Below are 4,417 nucleotides of genomic sequence, written 5' to 3'. Positions count from 1 at the left end.
AGCGTGGACAGCGCTCCAGTGTCAAACTGTTGCTGCACTTGTTTGGGTGTGGCTATAAGCATAGTGACATGAATTTGATTGGTCAGTATTTTTAGGCAAAGCACACGTTCTCAGCAAACAGAAAACAAAATATTGAAAGCGTGAGTCACGCTACCCAAAAATAAAATCTTTGTTTACATATATTTTTTTTTTCTGTAACTTTTTCCCCATGGTTCATTCATCATCTGACATAACTTTTTAGCGAAATCTAACCATAAGATTATTGAAAAAAAGCAAAAATGTAGACGACCACCTTTAATGCCGAGTATTGGACTGCCCAACCCCAACTGTTTTAGCGAATATGTGACGAAGATAGCTTCCTTTTTACGACAATAACTGTTATTTGCTTGGATTTTGCGTTCATTGCATTCTGACTTTTATGTTCGTTCGAGGATTTGTGTTAGTTTTTATTGTTTTATTTGTATTGTATTACGTAGGATTGTCTTCTGAGCATTTACTTTATTTGATATCAAGTGCTTTTGTTTTTCTTTTTTTTCCTGTATCAAGCGTAACAAAATCTGTTTTGTTAAAATTTGGGCTTATATACATGCTTTTCACTTAAAGGTGGTCGTCTACATTTTTGCTTTTTTTCAATAATCTTATGGTTAGATTTCGATACAAAATGATGTCAAATGATGAATGAACCACGGGGAAAAAAGTTATAGAAAACAAATATGTAAAAAAAGATTTTATTTTTGGGTAGCGTGACTCACGCTTCCAGTATTTTGTTTTCTGTTTGCTGAGAACATGTGCTTTGCCTAAAAATACTGACCAATCAAATTCATGTCACTATGCTTATAGCCACGCCCAAACAAGTGCAGCAACAGTTTGACACTGGAGCGCTGTCCACGCTTTTTTTTAAACGCACGAAATGCACGGGATTTGAGAGGAGTTTTGCGCTTGGCATTTTCCAAATAAGGATATCGGAATACTACAATGAATTTTCAAACGGCTACACTGGCTTCGTCTTTCCTGATCGAAAGGGGGTGTATAATTGTTGATATTTGTAGATAATAGACTCTGCATGTTAATGGTCAAATGGCGATTTCGGTATAGAAATGTAGACAAGGACCTTTAAAATCGATCAGTAAACAGGAGAAGGAGTCTATAACTAAATCAGACATTTGCAAAATACGAATCCAAGAATGAGTAAGTGTAGGTAAGTACATGTTAGTGACAAAAATACATTTCTTAAAAAGTACTCTTCCAAGCGTCTTGCTTGTGTAATAATCCTTCTTGCAGCAAAGCGGTTTCACACAAACCTTTGTTTTTCGTCATGCAAGATTGATAAGGAAGTTTGGAGAGGACACTCGCTGCAGCTGAGCCTTTGTTATGTCTGCTTTATTGACCAGACTAGCGGATGTGAGGAGAGGAAGGGGGTGGGGGGTGTAAACGTGCGTTAGGGGGTGGGAGGTATGAGTAAAGTTGCGTGGGTGGAGAAAGGTGGGGGAGGAGAGTCCCCAAGATTTAAATGAGCGACTATTGGAATGTATCCACAACAGATGGTACATACACATTCAACCTCACAGACGAAATATCATAAGAGTTAGTTTGCCTATCTTCTCTTATTTTCTGTCTTGTGGTTTAAAATGGAAACCGTTACATTTAAATCAAAAAAGGAGAGAGAAAAAAAACCCGTGGTTAGCAGGAGATTGATTTGAAGACAAAACTGAAATAATTATCGAATTCTTAACGCAATGAATGATCATGAGTCACTCTTGAAGTAGTTGGGTCGATCAATCTGTTGCATTTAAACATTTAATTAGCCACCTGGTTCGTGGATGGGGGGGGGGGGGGGTGGCATTCGCATAATTGTGTTCACGATTTTGTGCACCTTCGTTTGCAGCTGTTGCAAACCAGTTTTCAGCACGGTGATTTACGAACCTCTGGCACTGGCAACAATGAAAGTGCATACGTCATAGTGTCCTTACTCTTTTTGTACCAGATAGTCATGGTCGTAACTCTCATTAATTTTGCTTATTTTTTTCTTTTTTTAAATTTTTTGATTATTATTATTTTTTTTGTTGCCATGCACATCATTGTGGTTTTGCTTATTAGTTTACGGATATTTGCTTCGTGAGTTTGTGCGATTTCTCATTTTATGTGTGTGAGTAACTTAACTTGATTGTCTTTTGTTGGCTTCAATTTCAAAGCTCAGATATGGGCCAAAAGCAAAGTAAAAACTTCTGCAGGTTTAAATATGTCCATTGGGCTTTTGTACTAGCAACACTTTTGCACAACAGGCAATTTGTTTACTGGTTGCTGCCGGGTCTTTTTTGTGTGTTCGGAATATTCATTTTCAAAAAAAAGTGAAATGCGTTTTTTTGCAGTGTTATTTATTAGTAATCTAACAATTAATTATGGAAAACCATTTCGAAACTGATGCCCAAACGTTCAAGTTTTGAGCTCTAACTCGGTTGATTTGCTCTCTCTCTCTCTCTCTCTCTCTCTCTCTCTCTCTCTCTCTCTCTCTCTCTCTCTCTCTCTCTCTCTCTCTCTCTCTCTCTCTCTCTCTCTCTCTCTCTCTCTCTCTCTCTCTCTCTCTCTTTCTCTCTCTCTCTTTGTCTCTTCTCTCTTATTCTCTCTCTCTCTATTTCTCTCGCTTACTCTCTCTCTCTATCTCTTTCTCTCTCTCTCTCTCTCTCTTTCTCCATCTCTCTCTCTCTCTTTCTCCATCTCTCCATCTCTCTCTCTCTCTCTCTCTCTCTCTCTGGTGTCCCTTGGCGTAAGAGACAAGTCGACGTGACAGGAGCTCTCTAAGTGTTTGCTTTACAACTCGCCAAGATGACCATTGTTGGACTACCAACACATGTGGAATCCATCCAAGCCACCCTTCTGTCGGACCACCTCGTTAAATCGTGGAAAGTTGCTGGTGAGGGAGAGGACACAGTGTTTGTCCTTCGACTGAGCGCCAGCCAACATGGACAAGAAGCCGCCATTACCGCACCAACCGGGAAGTGGCGAAAAAAGTCTGCAGCACAGATCCGCCGAGACAGGAGACGAGCAGAGCTCAGAGCTGAGCAAAGGAGAACACAGGTGGGAATTGATTCATGCAATACAATGCCTGACTTTCAAACTCATCCACTAAAAGACCTAGCTCCTGTTCCTACGATCAAAATGATAACGCAAATTCCAGTGCAGTGACAAGTGACAGTGTCAAACAACAACATTCCATAGAAAGATCACGTGAAACACGCAGCCTGGCCACCCCAACACAGCACACACCTGCCCACTGTCACACAGCACACACCTGCCCACTGTGACACTGCAAGCTTAACCACGTGCGAGAGTGTCAACTCAGAGGTTTGTTGTGCTGTGACGTCACAGACAGCAGACGACGAAACCACTGTAGCTGAACTGGCAGCAACGGACCGAGAGTTTGAACCAGATGATGTCTACGACTTAGCCTCACACTGCTCACAGAACGTGCAACTTAAAGAGAAACTGTTAAACAGAAAGAGGAACCGCACTCTCACAAAAGTAGTGTGCGAAAGAAAAGGTGGAAAGAAGACGCTGATTGCAAGGGGAGACGACTACGTCCTGACATACGACTGCGAAACAGCACAGACAACGTCATTCCAAGAAGAGGAGGAAACGCCCCCGTGTGTCCGGCGTCTGCCCCAAGTCGACCGCAACGTCTTTGGAGAAGAAATCGACCATCTCACGACTGACCTCCATGTCGTGTCTACACTGGTACAGTGCTACCTCCGTGCCATGCCAGACTGACTGTTGTCGCAAAACTACAGGGCACACATATTCCATGTGTGTTTGTGACAAACCGCGATCGATATGGAACAATACCGTGTTCGAAACGGAAAAGTTATTTCCCGACTTGGATTACAAGTTGGATGCTTCGGACCGAATCACGATGCATTGTTTTTGTGTAACAGACTGAAACCAATGTGTACACTGATGTTCGTGGATCGTTCGATTACCCAACCCCCCAGAACCCTTTTGCTATAAACATGAGTTTTCGCAAATAAACATTCTGATTCTCTCTCTCTCTCTCTCTCTCTCTCTTTCTCCATCTGTCTGTCCATATGTAAATGCTATAGTGTAGTTCCCCATATGTAAATGCTATAGTGTAGTTCCCCATATGTAAATGCTATAGTGTAGTTCCCCATATGTAAATGCTATAGTGTAGTTCCCCATATGTAAATGCTATAGTGTAGTTCCCCATATGTAAATGCTATAGTGTAGTTCCCCATATGTAAATGCTATAGTGTAGTTCCCCATATGTAAATGCTATAGTGTAGTTCCCCATATGTAAATGCTATAGTGTAGTTCCCCATATGTAAATGCTATAGTGTAGTTCCCCATATGTAAATGCTATAGTGTAGTTCCCCATATGTAAAAGCTATAGTGTAGTTCCCCATAT

Source organism: Littorina saxatilis, linkage group LG6, assembly GCF_037325665.1.
Source record: "Littorina saxatilis isolate snail1 linkage group LG6, US_GU_Lsax_2.0, whole genome shotgun sequence".
In the NCBI taxonomy this organism is placed as follows: domain Eukaryota; kingdom Metazoa; phylum Mollusca; class Gastropoda; order Littorinimorpha; family Littorinidae; genus Littorina; species Littorina saxatilis.
This window is presented reverse-complemented; position numbering follows the sequence as displayed.